The 13,327-nt window shown below is 59.0% G+C and overlaps 1 protein-coding gene across 2 annotated transcripts in view; it reads right to left on the bottom strand.

Annotated features, from left to right (window-relative positions):
* Window positions 1-13,327, bottom strand: part of NEURL4 (neuralized E3 ubiquitin protein ligase 4) — a 171,660-nt gene that overhangs the window by 62,470 nt on the left and 95,863 nt on the right. The window lies entirely within an intron of this gene.

Here is a 13,327-nt window from a genome sequence, read left to right as displayed (position 1 = left end):
ATGGTGAGAGGCTGAACGTCGCACACACAGCATGGTGAGGGGCTGAACGTCACACAGACGGCATGGTGAGAGGCTGAACATCACACAGACGACATGGTGAGGGGCAGAACGCCCCACAGACGACATGGTGAGGGGCAGAACGCCCCACAGACTACATGGTGAGAGGCAGAACGTCGCACAGACAGCATGGTGAGAGGCAGAACGTCCCACAGACGGCATGGTGAGAGGCAGAACGTCCCACAGACGACATGGTGAGAGGCAGTACGTCGCACAGACAGCATGGTGAGAGGCAGAACGTCACACAGACGGCATGGTGAGAGGCAGAACGTCCCACAGACGACATGGTGAGAGGATGAACGTCACACAGACGGCATGGTGAGGGGCAGAACATGGCACAGACGGCATGGTGAGGGGCTGAACGTCACACAGACGACATGGTGAGAGGCAGAACGTCACACAGACGGCATGGTGAGAGGCAGAACATGGCACAGACAGCATGGTGAGGGGCTGAACGTCACACAGACGGCATGGTGAGAGGCTGAACATCACACAGACGGCATGGTGAGGGGCTGAACATCACACAGACGGCATGGTGAGGGCTGAACGTCACGCAGACGACATGGTGAGAGGCTGAACATCACACAGACGGCATGGTGAGAGGCTGAACGTCACACAGACGGCATGGCGAGGGGCTGAACGTCGCACAGACGGCATGGCGAGAGGCTGAACGTCACACAGACGGCATGGTGAGAGGCTGAACGTCGCACACACAGCATGGTGAGGGGCTGAACGTCACACAGACGGCATGGTGAGAGGCTGAACATCACACAGACGACATGGTGAGGGGCAGAACGCCCCACAGACGACATGGTGAGGGGCAGAACGCCCCACAGACTACATGGTGAGAGGCAGAACGTCGCACAGACAGCATGGTGAGAGGCAGAACGTCCCACAGACGGCATGGTGAGAGGCAGAACGTCCCACAGACGACATGGTGAGAGGCAGAACGTCGCACAGACAGCATGGTGAGAGGCAGAACGTCACACAGACGGCATGGTGAGAGGCAGAACGTCCCACAGACGACATGGTGAGAGGATGAACGTCACACAGACGGCATGGTGAGGGGCAGAACATGGCACAGACGGCATGGTGATGGGCTGAACGTCACACAGACGACATGGTGAGAGGCAGAACGTCACACAGACGGCATGGTGAGAGGCAGAACATGGCACAGACAGCATGGTGAGGGGCTGAACGTCACACAGACGGCATGGTGAGAGGCAGAACGTCACACAGACGGCATGGTGAGGGGCAGAACATGGCACAGACGGCATGGTGAGAGGCTGAACATGGCACAGATAGCATGGTGAGAGGCAGAACGCCCCACAGACGGCATGGTGAGAGGCTGAACGTCACACAGACGGCATGGTGAGAGGCAGAACGCCCCACAGACAGCATGGTGAGGGGCAGAACGTCACACAGACGACATGGTGAGAGGCAGAACGTCACACAGACGGCATGGTGAGAGGCTGAACGCCCCACAGACGGCATGGTGAGAGGCTGAACGTCACACAGACGGCATGGTGAGAGGCTGAACGTCACAAAGACGACATGGTGAGAGGCTGAACGTCACACAGACGACATGGTGAGGGGCTGAACGTCACACAGACGACATGGTGAGAGGCTGAACGTCACACAGACGGCATGGTGAGAGGCTGAACGTCACACAGACGACATGGTGAGGGGCAGAACGCCCCACAGACGACATGGTGAGGGGCTGATCGTCACAAAGACGACATGGTGAGAGGCTGAACGTCACACAGACGGCATGGTGAGAGGCTGAACATCACACAGACGACATGGTGAGAGGCTGAACGTCACACAGACGACATGGTGAGAGGCTGAACGTCACACAGACGGCATGGTGAGGGGCAGAACGCCCCACAGACGACATGGTGAGGGCTGAACATGGCACAGACGGCATGGTGAGAGGCTGAACGTCACACAGACGGCATGGTGAGAGGCAGAACGTCACACAGACAGCATGGTGAGAGGCAGAACTTCGCACAGACGGCATGGTGAGAGGCAGAACGCCCCACAGACGGCATGGTGAGAGGCTGAACGTCGCACAGACGGCATGGTGAGGGGCAGAACGTCACACAGACGGCATGGTGAGGGGCAGAACGTCACACAGACAGCATGGTGAGAGGCAGAACGTCGCACAGACGGCATGGTGAGGGGCTGAACGTCCCACAGACGACATGGTGAGAGGCAGAACGTCACACAGACGGCATGGTGAGAGGCTGAACGCCCCACAGACGGCATGGTGAGAGGCAGAACGTCCCACAGACGGCATGGTGAGAGGCAGAACGTCACACAGACGGCATGGTGAGAGGCTGAACGCCCCACAGACGGCATGGTGAGAGGCTGAACGCCCCACAGACGGCATGGTGAGAGGCAGAACGCCCCACAGACGGCATGGTGAGGGGCAGAACGTCACACAGACGGCATGGTGAGAGGCAGAACGTCACACAGACGGCATGGTGAGAGGCAGAACGCCCCACAGACGGCATGGTGAGGGGCAGAACGTCACACAGACGGCATGGTGAGAGGCAGAACGTCACACAGACGGCATGGTGAGGGGCTGAACGTCCCACAGACGACATGGTGAGAGGCAGAACGTCACACAGACGGCATGATGAGAGGCTGAACGTCACACAGACGGCATGGTGAGAGGCAGAACGCCCCACAGACGGCATGGTGAGGGGCAGAACGTCACACAGACGGCATGGTGAGGGGCTGAACGTCACACAGACGGCATGGTGAGAGGCTGAACGTCGCACACACGGCATGGTGAGGGCTGAACGTCACACAGACGGCATGGTGAGAGGCAGAACGTCACACAGACGGCATGGTGAGAGGCTGAACGTCACACAGACGGCATGGTGAGAGGCAGAACGTCACACAGACGGCATGGTGAGAGGCAGAACGTCACACAGACGGCATGGTGAGGGGCTGAACGTCACACAGACGGCATGGTGAGAGGCTGAACGTCACACAGACGGCATGGTGAGGGGCTGAACGTCACACAGACGGCATGGTGAGGGGCTGAACGTCACACAGACGGCATGGTGAGGGGCTGAACGTCACACAGACGGCATGGTGAGAGGCAGAACGTCACACAGACGGCATGGTGAGAGGCAGAACATGGCACAGATAGCATGGTGAGGGCTGAACGTCACGCAGACGACATGGTGAGAGGCTGAACGTCACACAGACGGCATGGTGAGAGGATGAACGTCACACAGACGGCATGGTGAGAGGCAGAACGTCACACAGACGGCATGGTGAGCGGCTGAACGTCACACAGACGGCATGGTGAGAGGATGAACGTCACACAGACGGCATGGTGAGAGGCTGAACGTCACACAGACGGCATGGTGAGGGGCTGAACGTCACACAGACGACATGGTGAGAGGCTGAACGTCACACAGACGGCATGTTGAGAGGCTGAACGTCGCACAGACGGCATGGTGAGGGCTGAACGTCACACAGACGACATGGTGAGAGGCTGAACGTCGCACAGACGGCATGGTGAGAGGCTGAACGTCACACAGACGGCATGGTGAGGGCTGAACATCACACAGACGGCATGGTGAGAGGCTGAACGTCACACAGACGGCATGGTGAGAGGCTGAACGTCACACAGACGGCATGGTGAGGGCTGAATGTCACACAGACGGCATGGTGAGGGGCAGAACGCCCCACAGACGGCATGGTGAGAGGCAGAACGTCACACAGACGGCATGCTGAGGGCTGAACGTCACGAAGACGACATGGTGAGGGGCTGAACATCACACAGACGGCATGGTGAGGGGCTGAACATCACACAGACGGCATGGTGAGGGGCTGAACATCACACAGACGGCATGGTGAGGGCTGAACGTCACGCAGACGACATGGTGAGACGCTGAACGTCACACAGACGGCATGGTGAGGGGCAGAACATGGCACAGACGGCATGGTGAGAGGCTGAACATGGCACAGATAGCATGGTGAGAGGCAGAACGCCCCACAGACGGCATGGTGAGAGGCTGAACGTCACACAGACGGCATGGTGAGAGGCAGAACGCCCCACAGACAGCATGGTGAGGGGCAGAACGTCACACAGACGACATGGTGAGAGGCAGAACGTCACACAGACGGCATGGTGAGAGGCTGAACGCCCCACAGACGGCATGGTGAGAGGCTGAACGTCACACAGACGGCATGGTGAGAGGCTGAACGTCACAAAGACGACATGGTGAGAGGCTGAACGTCACACAGACGACATGGTGAGGGGCTGAACGTCACACAGACGACATGGTGAGAGGCTGAACGTCACACAGACGGCATGGTGAGAGGCTGAACGTCACACAGACGACATGGTGAGGGGCAGAACGCCCCACAGACGACATGGTGAGGGGCTGATCGTCACAAAGACGACATGGTGAGAGGCTGAACATCACACAGACGACATGGTGAGAGGCTGAACGTCACACAGACGACATGGTGAGAGGCTGAACGTCACACAGACGGCATGGTGAGGGGCAGAACGCCCCACAGACGACATGGTGAGGGCTGAACATGGCACAGACGGCATGGTGAGAGGCTGAACGTCACACAGACGGCATGGTGAGAGGCAGAACGTCACACAGACGGCATGGTGAGAGGCAGAACTTCGCACAGACGGCATGGTGAGAGGCAGAACGCCCCACAGACGGCATGGTGAGAGGCTGAACGTCGCACAGACGGCATGGTGAGGGGCAGAACGTCACACAGACGGCATGGTGAGGGGCAGAACGTCACACAGACGGCATGGTGAGAGGCAGAACGTCGCACAGACGGCATGGTGAGGGGCTGAACGTCCCACAGACGACATGGTGAGAGGCAGAACGTCACACAGACGGCATGGTGAGAGGCTGAACGCCCCACAGATGGCATGGTGAGAGGCAGAACGTCCCACAGACGGCATGGTGAGAGGCAGAACGTCACACAGACGGCATGGTGAGAGGCTGAACGCCCCACAGACGGCATGGTGAGAGGCTGAACGCCCCACAGACGGCATGGTGAGAGGCAGAACGCCCCACAGACGGCATGGTGAGGGGCAGAACGTCACACAGACGGCATGGTGAGAGGCAGAACGTCACACAGACGGCATGGTGAGAGGCAGAACGCCCCACAGACGGCATGGTGAGGGGCAGAACGTCACACAGACGGCATGGTGAGAGGCAGAACGTCACACAGACGGCATGGTGAGGGGCTGAACGTCCCACAGACGACATGGTGAGAGGCAGAACGTCACACAGACGGCATGATGAGAGGCTGAACGTCACACAGACGGCATGGTGAGAGGCAGAACGCCCCACAGACGGCATGGTGAGGGGCAGAACGTCACACAGACGGCATGGTGAGGGGCTGAACGTCACACAGACGGCATGGTGAGAGGCTGAACGTCGCACACACGGCATGGTGAGGGCTGAACGTCACACAGACGGCATGGTGAGAGGCAGAACGTCACACAGACGGCATGGTGAGAGGCTGAACGTCACACAGACGGCATGGTGAGAGGCAGAACGTCACACAGACGGCATGGTGAGGGGCTGAACGTCACACAGACGGCATGGTGAGAGGCTGAACGTCACACAGACGGCATGGTGAGGGGCTGAACGTCACACAGACGGCATGGTGAGGGGCTGAACGTCACACAGACGGCATGGTGAGGGGCTGAACGTCACACAGACGGCATGGTGAGAGGCAGAACGTCACACAGACGGCATGGTGAGAGGCAGAACATGGCACAGATAGCATGGTGAGGGCTGAACGTCACGCAGACGACATGGTGAGAGGCTGAACGTCACACAGACGGCATGGTGAGAGGATGAACGTCACACAGACGGCATGGTGAGAGGCAGAACGTCACACAGACGGCATGGTGAGCGGCTGAACGTCACACAGACGGCATGGTGAGAGGATGAACGTCACACAGACGGCATGGTGAGAGGCTGAACGTCACACAGACGGCATGGTGAGAGGCTGAACGTCACACAGACGGCATGGTGAGGGGCTGAACGTCACACAGACGACATGGTGAGAGGCTGAACGTCACACAGACGGCATGTTGAGAGGCTGAACGTCGCACAGACGGCATGGTGAGGGCTGAACGTCACACAGACGACATGGTGAGAGGCTGAACGTCGCACAGACGGCATGGTGAGAGGCTGAACGTCACACAGACGGCATGGTGAGGGCTGAACATCACACAGACGGCATGGTGAGAGGCTGAACGTCACACAGACGGCATGGTGAGAGGCTGAACGTCACACAGACGGCATGGTGAGGGCTGAATGTCACACAGACGGCATGGTGAGGGGCAGAACGCCCCACAGACGGCATGGTGAGAGGCAGAACGTCACACAGACGGCATGCTGAGGGCTGAACGTCACGAAGACGACATGGTGAGGGGCTGAACATCACACAGACGGCATGGTGAGGGGCTGAACATCACACAGACGGCATGGTGAGGGGCTGAACATCACACAGACGGCATGGTGAGGGCTGAACGTCACGCAGACGACATGGTGAGACGCTGAACGTCACACAGACGGCATGGTGAGGGGCAGAACGTCACACAGACGACATGGTGAGAGGCTGAACATCACACAGACGGCATGGTGAGAGGCTGAACATCACACAGACGGCATGGTGAGGGGCTGAACATCACACAGACGGCATGGTGAGGGCTGAACGTCACGCAGACGACATGGTGAGACGCTGAACGTCACACAGACGGCATGGTGAGGGCTGAACGTCACGCAGACGACATGGTGAGAGGCTGAACATCACACAGACGGCATGGTGAGAGGCTGAACGTCACACAGACGGCATGGTGAGGGGCTGAACGTCGCACAGACGGCATGGTGAGAGGCTGAACGTCACACAGACGGCATGGTGAGAGGCTGAACGTCGCACACACAGCATGGTGAGGGGCTGAACGTCACACAGACGGCATGGTGAGAGGCTGAACATCACACAGACGACATGGTGAGGGGCAGAACGCCCCACAGACGACATGGTGAGGGGCAGAACGCCCCACAGACTACATGGTGAGAGGCAGAACGTCGCACAGACAGCATGGTGAGAGGCAGAACGTCCCACAGACTGCATGGTGAGAGGCAGAACGTCCCACAGACGACATGGTGAGAGGCAGAACGTCGCACAGACAGCATGGTGAGAGGCAGAACGTCACACAGACGGCATGGTGAGAGGCAGAAAATCCCACAGACGACATGGTGAGAGGATGAACGTCACACAGACGGCATGGTGAGGGGCAGAACATGGCACAGACGGCATGGTGAGGGGCTGAACGTCACACAGACGGCATGGTGAGAGGCAGAACATGGCACAGACAGCATGGTGAGGGGCTGAACGTCACACAGACGGCATGGTGAGAGGCAGAACGCCCCACAGACAGCATGGTCAGGGGCAGAACGTCACACAGACGACATGGTGAGAGGCAGAACGTCACACAGACGGCATGGTGAGAGGCTGAACGCCCCACAGACGGCATGGTGAGAGGCTGAACGTCACACAGACGGCATGGTGAGAGGCTGAACGTCACAAAGACGACATGGTGAGAGGCTGAACGTCACACAGACGACATGATGAGGGGCTGAACGTCACACAGACGACATGGTGAGAGGCTGAACGTCACACAGACGGCATGGTGAGAGGCTGAACGTCACACAGACGACATGGTGAGGGGCAGAACGCCCCACAGACGACATGGTGAGGGGCTGAACGTCACAAAGACGACATGGTGAGAGGCTGAACGTCACACAGACGGCATGGTGAGAGGCTGAACATCACACAGACGACATGGTGAGAGGCTGAACGTCACACAGACGACATGGTGAGAGGCTGAACGTCACACAGACGGCATGGTGAGGGGCAGAACGCCCCACAGACGACATGGTGAGGGCTGAACATGGCACAGACGGCATGGTGAGAGGCTGAACGTCACACAGACGGCATGGTGAGAGGCAGAACGTCACACAGACGGCATGGTGAGAGGCAGAACTTCGCACAGACGGCATGGTGAGAGGCAGAACGCCCCACAGACGGCATGGTGAGAGGCTGAACGTCGCACAGACGGCATGGTGAGGGGCAGAACGTCACACAGACGGCATGGTGAGGGGCAGAACGTCACACAGACAGCATGGTGAGAGGCAGAACGTCGCACAGACGGCATGGTGAGGGGCTGAACGTCCCACAGACGACATGGTGAGAGGCAGAACGTCACACAGACGGCATGGTGAGAGGCTGAACGCCCCACAGACGGCATGGTGAGAGGCAGAACGTCCCACAGACGGCATGGTGAGAGGCAGAACGTCACACAGACGGCATGGTGAGAGGCTGAACGCCCCACAGACGGCATGGTGAGAGGCTGAACGCCCCACAGACGGCATGGTGAGAGGCAGAACGCCCCACAGACGGCATGGTGAGGGGCAGAACGTCACACAGACGGCATGGTGAGAGGCAGAACGTCACACAGACGGCATGGTGAGAGGCAGAACGCCCCACAGACGGCATGGTGAGGGGCAGAACGTCACACAGACGGCATGGTGAGAGGCAGAACGTCACACAGACGGCATGGTGAGGGGCTGAACGTCCCACAGACGACATGGTGAGAGGCAGAACGTCACACAGACGGCATGATGAGAGGCTGAACGTCACACAGACGGCATGGTGAGAGGCAGAACGCCCCACAGACGGCATGGTGAGGGGCAGAACGTCACACAGACGGCATGGTGAGGGGCTGAACGTCACACAGACGGCATGGTGAGAGGCTGAACGTCGCACACACGGCATGGTGAGGGCTGAACGTCACACAGACGGCATGGTGAGAGGCTGAACGTCACACAGACGGCATGGTGAGAGGCAGAACGTCACACAGACGGCATGGTGAGAGGCAGAACGTCACACAGACGGCATGGTGAGGGGCTGAACGTCACACAGACGGCATGGTGAGAGGCTGAACGTCACACAGACGGCATGGTGAGGGGCTGAACGTCACACAGACGGCATGGTGAGGGGCTGAACGTCACACAGACGGCATGGTGAGGGGCTGAACGTCACACAGACGGCATGGTGAGAGGCAGAACGTCACACAGACGGCATGGTGAGAGGCAGAACATGGCACAGATAGCATGGTGAGGGCTGAACGTCACGCAGACGACATGGTGAGAGGCTGAACGTCACACAGACGGCATGGTGAGAGGATGAACGTCACACAGACGGCATGGTGAGAGGCAGAACGTCACACAGACGGCATGGTGAGCGGCTGAACGTCACACAGACGGCATGGTGAGAGGATGAACGTCACACAGACGGCATGGTGAGAGGCTGAACGTCACACAGACGGCATGGTGAGGGGCTGAACGTCACACAGACGACATGGTGAGAGGCTGAACGTCACACAGACGGCATGTTGAGAGGCTGAACGTCGCACAGACGGCATGGTGAGGGCTGAACGTCACACAGACGACATGGTGAGAGGCTGAACGTCGCACAGACGGCATGGTGAGAGGCTGAACGTCACACAGACGGCATGGTGAGGGCTGAACATCACACAGACGGCATGGTGAGAGGCTGAACGTCACACAGACGGCATGGTGAGAGGCTGAACGTCACACAGACGGCATGGTGAGGGGCAGAACGCCCCACAGACTACATGGTGAGAGGCAGAACGTCCCACAGACGGCATGGTGAGAGGCAGAACGTCCCACAGACGACATGGTGAGAGGCAGAACGTCGCACAGACAGCATGGTGAGAGGCAGAACGTCACACAGACGGCATGGTGAGAGGCAGAAAATCCCACAGACGACATGGTGAGAGGATGAACGTCACACAGACGGCATGGTGAGGGGCAGAACATGGCACAGACGGCATGGTGAGGGGCTGAACGTCACACAGACGGCATGGTGAGAGGCAGAACATGGCACAGACAGCATGGTGAGGGGCTGAACGTCACACAGACGGCATGGTGAGAGGCAGAACGCCCCACAGACAGCATGGTCAGGGGCAGAACGTCACACAGACGACATGGTGAGAGGCAGAACGTCACACAGACGGCATGGTGAGAGGCTGAACGCCCCACAGACGGCATGGTGAGAGGCTGAACGTCACACAGACGGCATGGTGAGAGGCTGAACGTCACAAAGACGACATGGTGAGAGGCTGAACGTCACACAGACGACATGGTGAGGGGCTGAACGTCACACAGACGACATGGTGAGAGGCTGAACGTCACACAGACGGCATGGTGAGAGGCTGAACGTCACACAGACGACATGGTGAGGGGCAGAACGCCCCACAGACGACATGGTGAGGGGCTGAACGTCACAAAGACGACATGGTGAGAGGCTGAACGTCACACAGACGGCATGGTGAGAGGCTGAACATCACACAGACGACATGGTGAGAGGCTGAACGTCACACAGACGACATGGTGAGAGGCTGAACGTCACACAGACGGCATGGTGAGGGGCAGAACGCCCCACAGACGACATGGTGAGGGCTGAACATGGCACAGACGGCATGGTGAGAGGCTGAACGTCACACAGACGGCATGGTGAGAGGCAGAACGTCACACAGACGGCATGGTGAGAGGCAGAACTTCGCACAGACGGCATGGTGAGAGGCAGAACGCCCCACAGACGGCATGGTGAGAGGCTGAACGTCGCACAGACGGCATGGTGAGGGGCAGAACGTCACACAGACGGCATGGTGAGGGGCAGAACGTCACACAGACAGCATGGTGAGAGGCAGAACGTCGCACAGACGGCATGGTGAGGGGCTGAACGTCCCACAGACGACATGGTGAGAGGCAGAACGTCACACAGACGGCATGGTGAGAGGCTGAACGCCCCACAGACGGCATGGTGAGAGGCAGAACGTCCCACAGACGGCATGGTGAGAGGCAGAACGTCACACAGACGGCATGGTGAGAGGCTGAACGCCCCACAGACGGCATGGTGAGAGGCTGAACGCCCCACAGACGGCATGGTGAGAGGCAGAACGCCCCACAGACGGCATGGTGAGGGGCAGAACGTCACACAGACGGCATGGTGAGAGGCAGAACGTCACACAGACGGCATGGTGAGAGGCAGAACGCCCCACAGACGGCATGGTGAGGGGCAGAACGTCACACAGACGGCATGGTGAGAGGCAGAACGTCACACAGACGGCATGGTGAGGGGCTGAACGTCCCACAGACGACATGGTGAGAGGCAGAACGTCACACAGACGGCATGATGAGAGGCTGAACGTCACACAGACGGCATGGTGAGAGGCAGAACGCCCCACAGACGGCATGGTGAGGGGCAGAACGTCACACAGACGGCATGGTGAGGGGCTGAACGTCACACAGACGGCATGGTGAGAGGCTGAACGTCGCACACACGGCATGGTGAGGGCTGAACGTCACACAGACGGCATGGTGAGAGGCAGAACGTCACACAGACGGCATGGTGAGAGGCTGAACGTCACACAGACGGCATGGTGAGAGGCAGAACGTCACACAGACGGCATGGTGAGAGGCAGAACGTCACACAGACGGCATGGTGAGGGGCTGAACGTCACACAGACGGCATGGTGAGAGGCTGAACGTCACACAGACGGCATGGTGAGGGGCTGATCGTCACACAGACGGCATGGTGAGGGGCTGAACGTCACACAGACGGCATGGTGAGGGGCTGAACGTCACACAGACGGCATGGTGAGAGGCAGAACGTCACACAGACGGCATGGTGAGAGGCAGAACATGGCACAGATAGCATGGTGAGGGCTGAACGTCACGCAGACGACATGGTGAGAGGCTGAACGTCACACAGACGGCATGGTGAGAGGATGAACGTCACACAGACGGCATGGTGAGAGGCAGAACGTCACACAGACGGCATGGTGAGCGGCTGAACGTCACACAGACGGCATGGTGAGAGGATGAACGTCACACAGACGGCATGGTGAGAGGCTGAACGTCACACAGACGGCATGGTGAGGGGCTGAACGTCACACAGACGACATGGTGAGAGGCTGAACGTCACACAGACGGCATGTTGAGAGGCTGAACGTCGCACAGACGGCATGGTGAGGGCTGAACGTCACACAGACGACATGGTGAGAGGCTGAACGTCGCACAGACGGCATGGTGAGAGGCTGAACGTCACACAGACGGCATGGTGAGGGCTGAACATCACACAGACGGCATGGTGAGAGGCAGAACGTCACACAGACGGCATGGTGAGAGGCTGAACGTCACACAGACGGCATGGTGAGGGCTGAATGTCACACAGACGGCATGGTGAGGGGCAGAACGCCCCACAGACGGCATGGTGAGAGGCAGAACGTCACACTGACGGCATGCTGAGGGCTGAACGTCACGAAGACGACATGGTGAGGGGCTGAACATCACACAGACGGCATGGTGAGAGGCTGAACGTCACACAGACGACATGGTGAGAGGCTGAACGTCGCACACACAGCATGGTGAGGGGCTGAACGTCACACAGACGACATGGTGAGAGGCTGAACGTCACACAGACGGCATGGTGAGAGGCTGAACGTCACACAGACGACATGGTGAGAGGCTGAACGTCGCACACACAGCATGGTGAGGGGCTGAACGTCACACAGACGACATGGTGAGAGGCTGAACGTCACACAGACGGCATGGTGAGAGGCTGAACGTCACACAGACGACATGGTGAGGGGCAGAACGCCCCACAGACGACATGGTGAGGGGCTGAACGTCACAAAGACGACATGGTGAGAGGCTGAACGTCACACAGACGGCATGGTGAGAGGCTGAACATCACACAGACGACATGGTGAGAGGCTGAACGTCACACAGACGACATGGTGAGAGGCTGAACGTCACACAGACGGCATGGTGAGGGGCAGAACGCCCCACAGACGACATGGTGAGGGCTGAACATGGCACAGACGGCATGGTGAGAGGCTGAACGTCACACAGACGGCATGGTGAGAGGCAGAACGTCACACAGACGGCATGGTGAGAGGCAGAACTTCGCACAGACGGCATGGTGAGAGGCAGAACGCCCCACAGACGGCATGGTGAGAGGCTGAACGTCGCACAGACGGCATGGTGAGGGGCAGAACGTCACACAGACGGCATGGTGAGGGGCAGAACGTCACACAGACAGCATGGTGAGAGGCAGAACGTCGCACAGACGGCATGGTGAGGGGCTGAACGTCCCACAGACG

The sequence above is a fragment of the Ranitomeya imitator genome, chromosome 4 (genome assembly GCF_032444005.1).
Source record: "Ranitomeya imitator isolate aRanImi1 chromosome 4, aRanImi1.pri, whole genome shotgun sequence".
Taxonomy (NCBI): Eukaryota; Metazoa; Chordata; class Amphibia; order Anura; family Dendrobatidae; genus Ranitomeya; species Ranitomeya imitator.
The sequence above is the reverse complement of the archived record's forward strand: the minus strand, read 5'-3'. Positions and strand labels throughout refer to the sequence as shown.